This window comes from Lagopus muta, chromosome 2, assembly GCF_023343835.1.
Source record: "Lagopus muta isolate bLagMut1 chromosome 2, bLagMut1 primary, whole genome shotgun sequence".
In the NCBI taxonomy this organism is placed as follows: Eukaryota; Metazoa; Chordata; class Aves; order Galliformes; family Phasianidae; genus Lagopus; species Lagopus muta.
The window spans coordinates 49,933,915-49,952,393 of NC_064434.1; the positions used below are offsets into that span (position 1 = coordinate 49,933,915).

An 18,479-nucleotide genomic window follows, 5' to 3' on the forward strand; every position below is an offset into this window, starting at 1 on the left:
ATTTGATTTTAGTAGATTCTAGCAGTGTATATTTATTTTAGATTTATCTGACACATTAAAAAGCACCCATCCAAAGCTGGAAATGCCTTTGACATTTATTGAAAATCCAAGCTTACTCTAAGCAATTGCTGTTTCTTTCCATAATTATACAGCCTAAGACTCAGCAAAGCATGTATGTAACTTCAAGTACACACTTAAACGCTCTGATGGATAGGACGGCTAGGCAGTGAGGAAGAATGAATTGGAAAGGTCATATTCTCTTCTCTGTTGGAGTCATTCTGGCACAGCAAAGAAACCAGGAATTGGGCAAATTTAAGCATTGGATGTGGGACCAGCAGAGCCAGATTTTATTTCAGAGTCTCTCAAAGCTGCATTACAAAAACATGAAGAGACACTTGGCAGGAACCCGGCAGCCTGCAGCAGATTCATTGGCTGTTAAAAGTATCTGGCAAAAATGAGATCCGACAGAGAAAGGAGAAGTAAAGGCCTGATCTGTGAGAGCTTAGGGTCTGGTTCTGATCAGGGACTGCAAGGAATATTATTATCCTTGCCTCAAACGTATTTCAAAACAATGCGGTGTTACAGTATTTAAGGTTAGGTAAATGTGTCTCACAAAGAATGTTTTTTTGTTTCATTCATTAAGCAGAGAACAGATGAATTGAAGAATACTTGGGTGCAGTTGTATCATTTGTACAACCTCTATTTGAGTAGATTTACTTAGATTAATGTTCATTTAAAAAGAAGTTAGGAAAAACATTTCCTAGTGTGATTCTGTGTAAATCTAACATCTTCTCAGTGACCTAGATGATTTTTCCACCAATTTATTTCATTATTATAAGAACACTGGGTTTCAGACCTATTTCTGGAAGGAAATAGGAAGGAAATAGCAGGAAACACAGCTAACAAAGGGACAACTGTACTGTTTCTGTTCCAAGTGCCTTCTTGCAGGCAACCATCCGAGCAGATAACATGAACTATAGGCTGTCCTGAATTATTATTTTGAGGAGAAAAAAATAAGCAGCTCTGAAATATTTCATGTGGTTTTGACTACAGGTTTAAAACTGTGACTTGATGTATAGAAACCTGGTAACCCCATATTCTTCCTACTTCATAAAGTTCATGTGTCTGAATTCTCAGATTCATAGTGATCACTAAATAAGAAATCTTGAAGGAGAGTTGGAGAGTTGTGTGTGGTTTTTTGTTTTTTTTTTTTTTTTTTTTTTTTTTTTTTAAGAGATTTGGTTAGAAAAGTAGCTGCTGTGCTTTGAGAATGAGATTAGTATCACCGTACCACATATAATGGTTTGTACCTGGAAGATGAGGCATCCATAGGAGAATCTCACTCCAAAGGCTTTCTATAAAACAAAGTACGTTAGAAATAATGCAATCCCAAAGTCAGGTAAAATGTTAAGATTTTTAATCTTTTAACAAAATCAAGAAGTTCTTGGTTTAAAATAAAATTATTCTGCATCATTTCAATTTTGGCTACTTTTCACTACTAAAAGCAAATTTTTGAGTGGAAGAATTAGCCTATTTCCAATCGGAGTACTGTTTGGTTAATTCTAAGAAATTAGAAATAAAGGTGTAGTTTTCTTTCTGTAGGTTTTCATGTTGAAAGCTGGCATTAATAAATTGGTATTTTTTTCAAGTAAAACATTTAATTAAGATATTATATATCACCAACCAGCTAGATTAGCAAACTAGTAATCAGTGTTCCTAGATGAAGCTGTCCTACCTCCACATGGAAACCCATGCAGGAGGAGTAGATTTGTGCCAACCTGTTATATCAATTTGACAATGACTATATACCTAACAGTTTTTCTGCAACAGATGTTTGTGAAAGCTGCAGAACAGAAATGTAGTAGGACTCCAGAAGAGGAAGAGGAAGATGTTTATAATGAGCTGTATGAAAATGATATGGGCACTTGCCATGTTGTCTAAAAACTTAGTAGTTGACTTCTTGTTTATGTACTGTGGGAGAGAAGAAGTGCTCAAACAAGCACCCCGAAACCAATAAAAACTCTTGAAACAGAGAAAAGTCAAGATTTACTTGGCAAGGTAGCTTAAAGTGAAGGGTTTGACAGCCTATCATCTGTCTTTTTCCTCCCCTCCTAGCCTGCTATGCTTGTAGAGTAGATTGTGCTCTGCTGTCATTACAGCAACTTTCATCAGCTTTCTGAGTTGCAACAAATTCTGCAAATCCCTTTTGAATCTCTTGGAATGTCTCTTTTTCTTTATCATCAGCTCTGAGGTTTGTTTTTTGAGCCTGTTCCCTGCTTTTCTTAGGAGACTCTTAATCTCTGCTTTTGCTGGAGGCACCTATCTTGCTGTGTTTCTCAGTCATTCTGTCTGCTTCATCTTGCATTCAAAAGCATCCACACTGAGAGGACCATCCACTCTCATCCAGGTTTCACAGTAGGCTGTATGCTATATGTGTGCTGTAGCTGGCAAATGAAAAAAAGAATTGTTGCCTTTTATCTTTCCACTGACCACCTGAAAGATGTGCTAACATGGCAATGATGAAGGAAAATTAGCTGTGCCATGAATTTGGGGGGCCTGATGAGAAGAAGTGTAAGTGGAGTATTTTTTTTTTTTTACTGTTGTGTCTCAGTATTTAAGAAGAGGTGTAGAGACAAAGGTAACAGCAAGTAATTGAAGGACTGTTTCCTTTCATAGTATGTTAATATTGTATCGCTTGCTCATGTTAAAGGATTTTAGCTGTTGTTCCCTTCATGTTTACTGGGTGTGAGAGGCCAAGTATGGTTCCAAGTAATAGTGAATGATGAATGGCTACTTCCAGGCAAATTCTTCTTCCCTCAGATGACAATGGAAAGGACCAGAATAATGGGTGGGAACTGTCACTTGATGATATATTTTAATAAAAAAAAGTTAATATACCTTTTAAGAATCAAAATAAAAACGTTTCTCAGCTTAACTAATGGTTGTCTAGCTTGTGTTCGTAGAAGCTTGGGGGAGAAAATAAAAACAAAACCATAAAGAAGTTGAGCCGGTCATCTTAGAATGAAGTGTATAGCATAGTGAAAAACAAGCTTTGAGAGAACAGATTTACAATTGACCAAAGCATAGCTTGCATCTGTCCTTCAAATAAATGAAAATGCAGCTGTTCAATGATATAACATTAGACTAATGTACCAAGGGCTACAAGGCTAAATGATGGCATCAGAGTCATTTGGCTTATATGAAATAGGCATTGAAATTAATCACTGTCTTGGAGTGAATGTCATTGAAAACAAGGATCCTGTCTCAATATTTATTCTTGATCAGTTCCTTGTCTCTCTCTGCTCTGTAGGCGTAGTACCAGTTATGTAGCCACAGATTCTAAGAATTCCTGAGTGTATATATTATGTGCATGCTGTGTAGGATAAGTTAAGGCACACGATTCACAAAAAGCAAAGTGATTTTCTGATTTAGTCATAATGGGTATGAAAGGAAATGGGTCATTTCTAGTCGTTTGACAGTTTTGTTTTCATAAGTGGGTCACATTATTGAAATACTAATGTATTTCCATGAACTTAATTTCTTGGAGTTGCAAGAAATTAAGGAAAGGGTTTTAACTGTGACTTCCAGATCTGCATTGAGTTATATTAATACAGAAAAGCAGTCATTGATTGCCTTTCTTATTTTCTTTAGTAAAGAAACCAAAATTGTTTTATCCAAAATCTTTTTGCCTGCATGTATAGACTTTTTTTTTTTTAATCTGAATGCATATAGCATTTTATAATGCTTAGTCTTAACGGTTAAAGGAAGGCATCTCGTTATTTGTATGCCTATGCACTTTGTGGGTTTTGTTTTCTGAGAAACAAATGGAAGTAATTTGAGAGAGAGAATGTCACAAAGAACTTGACCTGGATCTCAATCAAAACTGTGAACCTTTTAGAGAAGACACAATCTATGTTTTGAAAGATCAGGCTTTGAAATATAAAGCTTTCTCTCACATCAGCGTCACTGATGAAGAGCTTGTTTCACAGAGGGTTCTGCTTTTAATTGTAGATCACTACATCAAATTCCAGAAGATAAATGAATGTGGAACAAATTTATACTGACTCTGTCAGTAACTTCTGACACTAGCATTTTACCTCTTGGACAAAGGGTACATTGGGATCCAGAAAAGATGACTAAAAAGCCTTCTCTATGTGTTTAATTCGAATGTTAAATTCCGATCAACTCAAGCACTGCACTATTAATTAAAAAAAAAAAAAGCTGATGTTTGCTTTTTTTCCAGAGTGTGCACACATGCTGTTTTACTGAGACCTTTACAAGCTGCTGTTGGCTAACTGTACACTCCTGAGGCTGTTTTATTATTGTTCACCCTTTCTGCAGAAAACAAAATACGGCAACTTATGCCATGACATTTTGTGACATTTCCAGATATGAACATCTGGGAAGTTTAGTGTGACAGTGACAGCAAAGCTGACAGTGATTTTTTTAATTTTTTTTTTTTTTTCCAGTGCCATGTACAGCCTGGGCATCTGCAGTTGTTGTCTTTTTCATTTTGTTTTCCTTTCTTTCTTTCTCCTTCTCCTACCTGGGAGTGTAATACAGAATTCTCTATTCTGGCCTTGGAGATAAAATAAATAGGGGATATTATTCTAAAGCTGTGTATGGAGCATTGTATATCAAGTGCATCAAAAAACAGTTCAGAGTGAAAGGGATTCCAGCTTTCCAGAGGAAACGCAGCTGCACAAGTTGGTCTAATTGCAGGCATTGGGTGGATTTGATCATCAGATGTCTACTCTGCATAAAATGGAACTTCAACAGCTAAACATTAATTACTTCTATTATTGCATTTATATATTGAGATGGGGGGGAGGGGAACAACTTCACACTCTGTGGATATTAAGCCAAAGGGGAGAGGGAGGGAGAGGGGGGAGACACCAAACCCACCTGCCAAACAGTTGCTGTATTTAAATTGTAAAATGTTTGATTTCTGAAAGGAAAGATGTTCAGGAGGAAGGTAATGCTTTTAAAAAATCCCTCAAACTGCAACGCTAATCCAGTTAATAATGTAAAACAAAGTATACCAAGACTTGGAAAGTGTTACCTGAATCATGTCAAATTAGAATATCATTGAGAAATGTTAGTGTGGGAGATGGCAGGGAGTTAGAGATGGGAAAAACTGTGGGCCCTGATACACATTCATATTGGTTTTAATCTCTGCATCTATCAATTTCACTAAAAGGAAGTTTAAATGTGAAATTATGATTTTCTGCAACCTAATGGTGCGAGGCATAAACTGTGAGTCAATGTGTTATTTCAAGTCTGTTTTCAATTTAAATTATTTCTTTGCTTTTTCTGTTGTCTTAGATGCAAACAGAAACTGTGCTTTGTAAGCAACAGTTTCTTTCTTGTTGTGAAATCTAATACTGAATAGCATATCAACAACATGTCTTGGATTTGTTTTTATTTGCAGCTATAAATTCATGTGGAAGAAGTCAATAAAATCATCAGCTAGGACTTAAAATTGCACTGTGGCTTTTAAAGATAATTTCAAAGGCTAATGCCTCAAACAAATACTCCCCTATCTAAAAAAGGTATTCTAATGTAAGATTCCGTATCCTTCTTAATTTTTATCCTTTGAGAACGTCTACTTCATCTCAGAGTAATAGCTAAGTAGCTTATACGTAATTATTTTTGTTTGGATTTCTGCAGGTAAGCACTGTTCTGAGTTTGGCTGTGTTTACTCACAATACTGATCTTGCATGCATTTTTTCCCACAAGGAACAGCCTTGAAATATTTGTAGTGGTGATTGAAGAAAAAAAAAAAAAAAATTGCATAAAGAGGAAGAAGAAAGCAAGATACAAGAGGAAAAGTGATATTTGCTAGGCGAGCATATTCCAGTATCCTCTAGGAAAACTTATGTTCACTGGTTGGTTATTTATTTATTTATTTTTTAGATAATAGAAACAGCTATATCAAATCCAGACTTCATTTGTCTTAGCACGGGTACTATTCCTAGATACAGTGCTGGGTCTCTGGACAGAAAAATCTCTTCCTAGTCTTTATTATTAGAGATTCCCTGAACAAGTTGTTCACAAAATTTTATTTTCTTTGAAAAATAGAGCAGTTTCCCTGCATTTTGTTTGAAAGCCTCTCTACTAAGCTCATTTATTAGCATTTGCCTGTAAGGAATATTCTAAAGGACAGTGATAGCAGTGTGCAGAGGCCATAGTTTGTGAAATGGAATCAAAGAATTGGTGGATTGAGCTTGCAGAGCAGCTCCTTACTCAGCCCAGGAAAGCTGTTCCTGGAGGAGAAGCAGAGCTGGTGGATGCCTCTTGTCACATTCTGGTTGAGGGCTTTGCTGGCCAAGAGGCAATCATGACTTCTGAGGTGATTTGCTACCTTGTCCTAGAGAAATATAATCAATCATAGAGTATGTCTGAACATTTTTTTAGTCTCCCATTAGGAAGTGGTCGTTCAGCCTGAGACAGTGCTGATTGAAATGAAGTAATTTCCTTACCTACCTGAATATATTAAAACAAAGGAGATTATAATAACTTTAGCTGGGAGGTTCCTGATTAATTGAATTCCAGGAAGAGTTTCTCTTTTACCTCTTTTCCCTCCTCCTCTTCTCCAGCTTTCCCTTCAAATGAAACTCTCGCACCTCTTTCCTTTCTTTGTGTTGTTTGTTTTGACCCTTTTTATCCTGTCATAAACCAAATCAAATTGGTAGAGCAAAACCCAAATACAAGTGTCAACGTCCTACAGAGAGGTTTCCTTAGAAGACAGCAGGAAGCAGACTTCTTTTTTTCTGCTTCACAGTATGGGGATGTAGCAGATACTACCAGCTGTTCCATGGAGAGTTTTGGCAAAGTGAAATCATTTTGTGTAGTGATGCTTTGGCATCACCCCAAGCTTTTTCTCTCCAAGCTCTCTTATTGAAGAGTTCTGACTGGGCCCTCTTCTCCACCCCAGCCCCTAGACATCTCTATGGTTTGAGCCTCACTGTGGAGAAGGAATAATCTTTCTATTGCTTTCTGTTTCTTTTGGCTTGTGCGCATTGGTGTCAGTAAATATAAGGACCTTTGTATCCCCATCCCTGACTGGTGCCTGGCTCATAATGTTGCATTGTCTAAGACACCTATTTCAGTTTTCAGCTTGGCTGACTGACCCTCTATTCACCCTGTCTTTGCTTCCTTATTAGTGGCAAGAATAGCAAATTCATTCCTGTTTACTGCAGCTCTGATTCTTTCATTCCTAGGGACTTCTGAGATTTTCATCTTTCTGAAGTGATAAGTGCTTTTCAACATATCTAGAGGTGCTACTGCTTTTAGTGTGTCTTCTACCATCTGTCTTCATGATTGTAAAATCTTCATAGGAATGTTCTTGTAGTTGAACTCTGAATTAGTTCTCCAATTCTTCCTTTGTTTTTGGTGAGTCTTCCTATGCAAACTCAGCTGAACTCCCTGCACTGTGTTGTATGTAGCCTAACTGATTTTATGCGTGTAGTTCAGTCACAGTTTGAAAAAAACCTAGTAAATATTTCTTGCATCTGTTACAGATCTTGGATTCTAAGACAGCACTCTGTAGGTGATATTGGTATCCATACAGTTCAGGCTGCAGTGCCACAGGCGCAACCACGTAAGAAGTTGCCGTGCTAGAGCAGATGACATACCAGAATCAAACCTGAAGCTGGAACTGAATGAAATGAGAAACACCTCAAACATTGTGGTGACAGAGTTACAGCTAATATATCTAAAATAAGCATGCAAATGTACAGAGTCAATCAAAGTAGAAATGTTTTAAAGATATTTTGGCATATTGTGGAGCCTGTAGCTGATACCTTCAAGATGCTAGGCATAGAATTTTCCCCAACTTTAACCTTTTAGCTAGCATCTTGTACCTCATAAGAGAGACTCCCATAGGCTCCAAATGACTTTTTGTTTTAAAGAATAAAGACTACATAGAACAGTCAAGTGAACTAAAGGTAGACATTGTATCACACTGTTTAGTTCATACTTCTCAATCCATGCTGTTTTCTATGCTAGTAGCTTGGATGTGAGTTTTGTAAGCAATTTAGTAGAATGGTATAAAATAAAAGAGCATAGAAATATTACAAAAATCAAAATAGTTAAAGTCAACATGTCATTTTTCAAACTCTAAGACAGGTGGCAACTGCTAGGTTTGGTGTGTATGCTTGTTCTGTGAATCTGTCTATTAGAGGTCCTACCAAGACATTGTCTAGGACTGTACACAGTATGTTACATTCTGATTTTTCCCTCTGACACAACACTAGCTTTCACCCTCAAGCTCTGTATTGTTTTTTGCCATGTGTTAATTTCTTGCATGAATGCCTTATTTACCTTTATTTAGAGTATGCTGCAGGTGGAAACAGAACAATGCTTACTGGCAATATTTGGGGTGGCAAAAAACTGAAGGACAACTCAGGGTCTTGCATAGCTCCAGGGTATCACCACTGTGAAAGCAATTTGGAGGTGTGATTTGTCATTAAGGAGGACTGGCTTCTTAAATATTGGTGCTTCATAGGACTAAGTATTGTGGAGTTTAGCAGCCTCCTCAACGCAAGCAGATCCAGCAGTTTCTGGGCTCCATCCAAAAGTCATTCAAGGCAACAGGAGTTTTTTCTGGAATTTCATTCAGTGTCTGATCAGCCCTCAGAGATGTTTTTCCCTCTGAAAATGAGGGATAAGAACAGCTGAACTGTTGGTGCTAAAAGTACAAATTTACATAATAATGGAGGTAGTAAGATGAAATATTTGTTGTAAACTGTTGTGCTTTATAAGCATCACTGAAGTTGTATTTATACAATTTATATTTTGTCTTATAACTCAGATGCGCTGACTTCATTAGTTGTAGTTATAGTTGATATTCAGCAAGGGTAGTTAGGCACAAGTATAAATTAATACAAGTTCAACCCCCAGTGCAGCAGGCTTTGTAGGAGATCCTTTAAGTACTCCATATGGAGAAATCATTCCTTTACATTTGCTGATTGTTTTCCTTTGTTACCCAAGTAGTTATTGGTTTTCAAACTCTTTTAGATTCTTGCTCTGCATGTATGAGCTTTCCATCATCTTGGAGTCTTCATATCTGTTTTGCTCTGCCAGCATTTAGTTCTCTAGTGATACAAGCAGTTGAGCTGGTATTTCCCAAATAGTTTAGAATGCATATTTCTTCTGTTAGCTTTTATAACTAAATGAGTAAGTACCCCAAAAGTAGTGCCTCTTATTTGTTTTCGTGGAAACTACAAAGAGCTACAAAGAGCACAATAACTTTCTATTCCTAAAGACACTTAAACGCTGTAAAGCAGATTTAATAGCCTTCAAGGAGAATGATCAAGGAAAAAAAGGAAAAACATGAAAATTACATGTTACATTGCCCAAATAGCCTAGGGAATTTAGCCATATGCAAGGGTGGTTCTGAAAGTAATGCGGATAAAAGATGTGAAATCGTATGTTGAAAAAGTGTTTTGTAGTTGAGAATTTGCTCTATCAAATAGTTCTGTTGTGTTCTTTCTATCTTTTGAAGTTTCCACAGAAAAAAAAAGTAGAAGGCATTACTTTCAGAGCAACCTATGTACATTCATCTTTGTGGTTTTGAATCATTGTCAGAAATGCTATTATTAAATATTCATGTGGGTATGAGTGCATGTATACATATGTGTATTTTTCATGTAGACTTATACCATGTTTGTGACAGAAGAAAAGGAGAGTGTAGGAAATGAGTGTAGAAAACCCAATGAGGTGGTGGAGTCTCCTTCTCTGGAGGTGTTCAAGACCTGCCTGGATGCCTACCTGTACAACCTGGTGTAGGGAACCTGCTTTGGCAGGGGGGTTGGACTCGATGATCTCTGGAGGTCCCTTCCAACCCCTACAATTCTGTGATTCTGTGAAATAAAATGTTTGCTGTAACTCTCTATACTATGTGCTTCTTGCTTCTCTTTCTAGGAGTGCAGAAACATGATTTGCATTTGCCTTGTAGATAAATGCAGGAGTTACTTAAAACCATAGTAAAACTAAAACCACAAATAAATGCCTTAAAATTAAACACACAGTAACAATACAGTTATACTTGAACAGTGATCTTATTGTCATAAGACAGCACATGACTTCAAGTATAAAACAGTATCTATTAACACTCATGCTTCTGAGTGTAGACATTCTTCTAAATTCAGATTTAAGACGGAACTTTACTTATTGAAAGGTTATGCCATAATTGCCAATTTCATGGTTTCTTGCCCTTTTCCTCTCAAGCTTCTGATACTGGTCACTGTCAGAGGATATTGGACTAGATGAATTGGTCTGAATCACCATGGCAATGCTTGTATTTAGTGTGAGGAAATGATCATTTTGGTGGATATTTTACCAATAAGAACACTTCTAACAGGTAGACGTTAGTCAGAGAAACAAATTGTGATAACACGCTTGACCACTGTGATGATTTTAGAATGCATGGTTTTTAAAATTCAAACTTACAGGCTGATCAACAAATCTTTATATAGACAAATTAACTGATAAGTTGTACCTTTTTAAAAAAAAAAAATCATAAAACATGATTCAGTGTTTCACTCAAACTCATGAAATTTCAAAATTAGCAAATAATGTACATTACAAGGTGTGATAAATTTCAGACAAGAGCACCTAAGGATTTCTTCAGAGAAACAAATCTTCATATGAATTTCACACAGCAATTTTTGATCTGTAACTTGAACTTCTAAATTATATAAATATCAGATTGTAATAATGCTACTAAATGATTTTTTTTTTCCCTTTTTACTTATGATTTTTCTATTTTCAGTAGTACTGGTAAAACTACGAGTCCGTTTGAAGTAACATGTTATGGGTCAGAGAGAAAATACGTGTCATGGTAAACGTTTCTGTGCTGGGTTATGCAGAGGGTATTTCTTTTTTTTTGCTTTCTTTTTCTGTGAGTTCTTTCTCCACTAGATGTCCCAAGTACAAGAAATTTGGGATTCATATCACTTGGTTTGAAACACTGGATTTTTCCCCAAGTCAAGCAGTCATCTTAGGACATATTCAGTGTTCATTTGCTTTCATTTTAGGGATTTAATGCATCCCAGTGAGGTTCTGTTATCAAAAATATTTTTAAGAAAAGATGAGACTGGAGTCGTGAAAAACATAAATGTATCCTTAATGGACTTGTAAAACTGACTTCCAAAACATCACTGAGGCTACTGTAAAGTTGAAGGCCTCTGCAGCATTGAGACAACCATCCTTGAATAATTATGTCTTCCTTAAAGAGTTAAAAGTAATAAAGAGTCAATTCTTGTTGGCAACTGTGCATCAGATGATTCTTAATCTTTCCAGAGATCTGTGAAGGAGAGACTAATTGTTCCAAATTCTTCATAAGAATATGCATGGAAGCAATAAATTATTGGGCATCCTGCATACTTCAGTGCCATGGAGAAAAAAACTCTCTGTTAATGAGGCCACATTGGAACTCAAAAAATATTTGGCAAGCACCTTGAATTGTCATTGCAGCTTCAAAGGTAGCAGGCAAAAGTACTGTGTACCATTTGTGAGGACAGAATGGACTGATGCAAACTCCTGCTGAGGGAAAGCCAAGATGGCCAGATCTGCATGGTCATAAAAGTTATTTATTGGCAAGCTCACAGTTTAGCATGTCAAATTATTAGGTCCTTCTGGCATGTTATGATTTTCTTAATTATAGGAAGTTTACAGATTTTGTTGATGAGGTCACTGCAGGAGTGCAGAAAAGAATTTGAATCCCTAATTGCTGAGGGACAGCTGGTAGCAAGAACACCTTTGCAAACAGCTCTAGATGCTGCAGTTGCTATGTTAAAGTCAATGGAAATATATGCGCTAATGAGCCGCTTTCTACTTGCTCTAGAATTCTGAGATCCCAGGAGCGATGTATTAAACAGAGTAGGATCTTCTGCTTGGATGATGTGATTAGTTCTGCGTGAAAAAGGGCAATGCCCTTCATGCTTTGGATGATTCCTTTGCTGCAATTATTTCTTTTAATGTGTATATGATTGTGGAAGGAAAAAAAGAAAAACAATCTTCTGATAGCTGGTCCATGTCCATGATAGGATAACACAAAAATCTGATCTTTGGAAATGCCATGAGGCCCCATAATACTTAAGGTATCATGAAATAATTCACTTTTTTTTTTTTTTTTTTTCCGGTCTGTTTTTTTTTTTTTTTTTTTTTTTTTTTCAAGTAACAATCCTGAGAAGATGGATTTGGGTTACCATTTTGCCATTTGTATGGATTTTAGTCATTTTTCACTTTAGAAGCTATCTTCTCATTCTTACTTCTGAGGTTTACAGCAATGTGGACTGCAAGGCCAGATAGCATTGTGAGTTGCCTCATATTTGTCTCCAACTGTTTTATCTACCTTTAGAATCCACTCCTGCCATGAGATTGAGGAAATAAATATTCTCTCTTGCAACAAATACAAAGTTCCTCATGAATAACAAAGAATTCCTATTCGAACTATTTTTTAAGTTTTTTCCACCCCAGAGGAATGCTTCAAAGTCCTCCCTGCTTTCACTGGCCTACTGAACTCCAGAAAGATTTCCAGAATTTTACTAGATTCTCAGATGATAATCAGTGCTGGAAAACACTAGTTGGTTGGTTTTTTTTTTTTTTTTTTTTTTTTTTTTTTTGTAGCCCTCTTAACTGTAATTATGCTAGAAAACAGCACTAGCTGAAAGCATCACATTTTGTCCAGGCACAATTTAGACATATTCTCCTTACTGACTTCTGACACAAAGATCTTGACAGAGTAAAGAAAAAAGAAAAGATATTTAGACAAGGACTACGGTGAGCTGTATGGCTGAGGTTATAAAAGCCACTGTAATAGATAAAAGCCCTTTATGTAATTTGTGTAGGAACCTAATGACTGTGCAGACAGACCATGACATACTTTCTTCAGTAACAGGTTGCCTAGGGAGGTTGTGGATGCCCCATCACCAGAGGGTGGTCATTCAAGGCCAGGCTGGATGTGGCTCTGGGAAGCTTGGTATAGTGATGGGAGACCTGCTCACAGCAGGGGAGTTGAAACTGGATGATCTTTGAGGTCCTTTCCAACCCAGGTGATTCTATGATGATTTTGCATGCTGTTTCCAGAACATTCCCATGCATATCCTGAGAATAATACAGTTGCAGATCAACATCAGTATAGGCTTTATAGTCACGATAATTGATACTCTAAATGGACGTCTTGAACTGGTATCGTACTTCCTGGAACTCCTCCATACCAAACTTCCATACCAATTTGATGGGCATCCCACTCACTGGCACATTAGTTATGTGGACTAACTACTAATTAAGAGTCTTCACAAAATCTACTCATTTTGTAAGAATAGTATTTTGCAGTATGTTTTTGAGTAGTTTCAAATTCCCACAGCATTTTAGAATCATAGAATGGCTGAGGTTGGAAGGCACCTGAATGATCATCAAATTCCAACACCCCTGCCACAGGCAGGGTCACCCACCTGCAGAACTGACTTAAGGTCTGTACTAGACTAATTTGTCCAGGGCCCCTTTGAACCTGGTCTTGAACACCTGCACGGGTAGAGCATCCACAGTTTCTCTGAGCTGCCTGTTCCAGCACCCTACCACTCTCTTTGTAAAGAACTTCCACCTGACATCCAACCTAAACCTTCCCTCTTGAGCTTAAAACCATTCTGCCTTGTTCTGTCACTATCTATGCTTGTAAAAAGTTGATTCCCCTCCTGTTTATAATCCTGTTTTCAGTACTCGTTGCAGTCTTCTGTTCTCCAAGCTGAACATGACCAGCTCCCTTGGCATGTCATCATAGGAGAGATGCTCCAGCCCTCTGATCATCTTCATGACCCTTCCCCTTTGATCAAGTTACTGCTTTTTAATTGTTAAATAACCATTAGAATCTTTGAATAAGAAAGTAAAAATACTTGTTTGTATATCACCATAAGTTCTTAGGTGTTTGTTGTCCCTAACTTTGTTATAATGCATGGTATTCTTCAGTTGGCTTTCTTTTCTATGTATGATAAAAACATGGAAAAAAAGGAAAAGTTTTCTGCAATGGAGAAAGACCAAAATATAGCTTCCACTCTTTCCTGATGAGAGAGATCACAATGCAGTCTCTGTCAGGTACTGATGCATATTTCCCATCTGATATTTTCAAGCCTAAGAATACTGAATGGAAGTACATAATTCCTGGGATGAACAGCAGACATGTCAAGAAAGTGTATTCATCCTTTTTATTATCATCCTTTTTATTAATTACTGAATTCTAGTTTGCTCTCTGCTCTGGGCATTTTGTTGTTCTTTTGAATGTGTTCATATTTTCTTAGAGAAAAGCATATTTCTTTCCTTGATCCTGAGAACCATTTGTAGTGTCACATACAGGGGATGCATAAACTGTTTCTTTTACCCTGAAGAAGTCATCTTTAGATGAAATATAATTCTAACTATTCTGATTCTGCTTTGTGCTCTGCTGCACTAGTTGAGAAACTTAAATTGTATAATCTTCAGTACTCATTCAGAAGCTTTGGGCAAATAATGAACATTTTGTTGCTCGTCAATAAATGGCTGCCAAAGACCTTGTGTAGAAAAGGGTTTATTTTTGATTGGTTAATGTATGGATATATGAAGAATTGTAGCCCTCTGAACATAATGCCTTTTACTGTCAAAATACTAGCTAGCACACTAGGAGAAATTCAAAACTGTACAGTTTACAGTTATTTCATTCTTAAGAAATCTTTACTATAGACTAGGATATGTAGAATATTTGTATCTAGAATGGCTATGCAAGTATGTGGCTGATACACAAGACTAGCTTTCCCATCATTAATAGCAGAGGTTAAATGTCTCTCCTTTAAGCTTTTTTTATCCATGGAGATAACTTGCTAAGCCATTTTTAGCATCCAGTGCCACGTGTTCACATGTCAGTGCTGGGTTTATTGAGGATGCCCTCAGCTTCAAAGTGAAGTGGGGTCTTTTGCATTCAGATTTCCGAAGCAGTATTGCCATTCTTATTTATAACAATGGAAATATCAAAATGGAGGTGTCTGCAACTACTTTGCCACAAATGTTTGCACAGTGTGGCAGAGAAGATGCACTTCTCATTTTTGCCAGCAGCAACACCAGGTGAGGTTAAAGCATTCAAGATGTGTAACATGAGTGTATTGTACCTCTTCCAAGAGGAGCTACTGGCTGCTTTTTCTCTGGTTGACAGACAAGTGCCACATATTTGAGTTATCTCTCTGCATCTGAGAAAGATGCTTGACTGAACAAATTTGGGCAGTTTCCAGTATCCCGCCTTAAACTCATAGGCAGTATAAAGCTGCAAGAGATTATTTGATCTAAAAGAGCAGATCCAATTGATCCAATATCTGATATATCCAATTTCTTCCTAAAAAATGCTGATTAATAGAATATCTTTCTAAAGATAAGCGTGATGAATTGAACAGTCATTGTCTGATCAAGATTGTCTGATCAAGATGTAAACGATTCTGACTTATGTCTCAGCATGTAGCCAGTATTTTTAAGAAATTAAAACTGTGAAATTTTAGCACAAAATACCATGTATCAGAGCTACTAATTATCAACTGATTAGTCCTTTAAGCAAAATAATTATCAGAGTGGAAAAACAGATACTATAACACAGTAATGAAAAGTTATGCTTCTGTAAATTATCATCGTACTGGTTCATTTCTTAATTTTCTATCTTGCTCTGATGCCTTGCAGAACTTAGTCATATAAGGAAATGCAAACTAGAGAGATCTTTGGAGACTGAAACCTCTTTTAAGTGTGAATACCGCTATTCAGGAATTCCAACCCCAGAGAATCAGACAGCTTGTTCCAAGATTTTCCTTTAGAGGGAAAGACTGAGCATCTTTGGTATCAGATTCAGTAGCTGTTGTTCTGCAGCTGACCATTCAAGACAAGTGAGATAAGATACCTGCTTCTACAGGGATGTAAAGACGAGAGCATTTTGAACAGAGTCAGAAATATATCAGCTTTCAAGACAGTATTTCAAAAAGAAGGGGGAGAAAAGGCTTTGTGGAGCACTGTTACCTTGTTGAAAAGCTTCTTTGGAGCAATATATTTACGTTAAAGGTGTGGATCTATTGTCTTAAGGAACATAAACCCAGATGTATGCAGATCTCTTCTTTCACAGTTCTTTCTTGCCTTAGTTATCTCAGTTATCTCTTTCAGCAATTGAAATTGCATGTTGACAATTGTAAATCTGTAGGTGACATTCTAGTAAGGAAAGACAAAATTGTAAAAACATAATATCATAAATGCACTGGCTTGCCTCCAGTGTCCCATTTTCAACAAAAAAGGAAATAACTCTTAAAATGTACATAAAGCTCTCCTGCCATATTTTGCTGTTATACTTGATTCATTAAACGCTTCCTTGCTGTAATAAAACCTGTGAGAAAATGGCCATAGAAAAAATGATGAAAAATAAAAGCACATTTGCTTGTCTGTTATTATTACTGTTAAACAGCACTGTGGGAGTTTTTTTAGTAGTATGGAGTTTCCATAGTGTGTCTTAGTCCTTAGCTAAGTTATTCTGTGTAAGGTACTAGAGACAGGATAGCAATGTGAGACACCAGAAAAGCAGCAATTATATATGGGCAGATATTTCAGGTAGGCCTTAATTTAGTGCAAATGTATATGCAGTATTGACTGAAACAAAACCCTCATTGTGCCAACAAACTTGCAGGTATATTTGGGAGAGATCACTCAGAAAATATCTGTGTTGTAATAGGGCAGAAGGCCAGAATTCTTGATAGCATAACAACACTGTTCTGAGCCAGAATCACTAGGGCACTGCCAAACCTCCACAATACTGAGCTTAGGAGTACCTAAGCTTGTTTACAATATAAATATAATAGCAGAAGCAGTAGAGTCTCCTAGGCGGGGAGCTGGTACATTTCTGTGATCTTGTCTTAGATTCTTATGAACAGCAGAGAGGTGCACTCAAATATTTTAAGTAATTCTGTCCTATCTAGCTTTGGAAATTGCACTTTGGAAATTGAAGATTGTAAGTCTGAAATTATGGAAACAACTCAGGTAAAATGGTACTGTTGATTAAACACCCAATCTGTCTGTGCTAGGGCTTTCCACGCACCTCTGAAAGAGGCACGGCCAAACTATATTGATCAGGATCTCGAACCTTAAGCAATTCAGGATTGGTTAGAAGCACAAATCTTTCTTTTCTTTTTCTTTCCCCTAGAAGTTATAGTTGCTAAAGTATCAGAAGTTCAGGATCCAGAGAAAGACTTTTTTTTTTTTCTTTGAGTCAGTAAGTGCATATATATAGATTGAAAACTTTTGGCTCTTCCCTTTTTTTTGTAGGAAGGACATCTGATTACCACAGGTGAAAAAGTAAGAGATTAGAAAGCTTTTCTAATACTTCAATTAAGGATTAGTTTTCCTTGATTAGTTTTGATGTGTTCGCTCTACGTTAGGCTAGGTGATTGACGGAAGAGAATGAAAGTGTTAAATGACCTTTGTTCAGTGCTATCAAAGGTTTTAATAGAGTTACTGTGTTGCAATTCTGTGGTACATGCCCTATTTGTAGGGTATTGAGTCTCTTCGGATTATGGTAATGCTACTTCTTCTCTTTAGCTTGGAAAGGAAGCATTGTGAAGAGGTATGAAAGTACTGCTGTTAGTTCAGTGATTTAGTTTCATCCTCACAGAAAGTAGTCTATAAACCACCTGAGTGGAAACAGGACCTAACATGGAACAGCCTTTTCAAGAGATGTCTCAGTGGGAGAAGATTTGGTGTTTCTGCACTTTTGGTAAGGTTGAGTGGTTTGTGTAGGTGAATGAATTAAATTAAATTCTGTTCTTCTATCTTCCTCCAGCTTTCTCTTATCTCAGGTCTATTACTCAAACTGTGTGAGAAAATGGCTGAAGATGCTTTTTTATTTCTGTCAGGTTGTGGAAGGTGCACCACTGGATGTGGTTATCAGAGTCTTCTTTTGTGATGGAAAGTTAGTATGGGAAAAAAAAGGAGAAGCTTGTTGAATTGGGAGTCAGTAAAGGATTAAGGACTTCTGTAGGTGCTGTTTTTCTGTATTGCTGAGACCTAGTAGTCTGTAGCCTTTCTTGTACTGAGAAATCCTGAATTAGTAATGAAGTGATTATCAGAGTTTCAATTTCAAGGAGCTCAGACCTCAGTTTTACAACAGGAAGCAGATGAAGATATGGAAAGAAGTATCTGTTAGACATTATGTTCTGATTTTAAGTTCTAAATCTCTATGCTATTAGACAGTAAATAACTTTGTCAGTATCTAGTATTAAAGATCTGTTTTTCTTGGAAAATTGTTTATGACTGTCTCTCTGTATCTATGTATACATAGCATAAGTGTGTCTAGTTTGCTTACATAGCCTTGAAACTTTTGTCCCCTGAAGCCAAGTGAAGAAGTTTCCCTAATTAGTAGAATTAAAATATTGTTGTGTTGTATGATCTCTGGAATTTCAAACACTAAAATATAACCTCTTTTATAT

General features: G+C 36.8%; 1 protein-coding gene across 2 annotated transcripts in view; it reads left to right on the forward strand.

Moving 5' to 3' along the window:
• Nucleotides 1-18,479, forward strand: part of NKAIN2 (sodium/potassium transporting ATPase interacting 2) — a 508,789-nt gene that overhangs the window by 54,480 nt on the left and 435,830 nt on the right. The gene's annotated exons all lie outside the window — the stretch shown is intronic.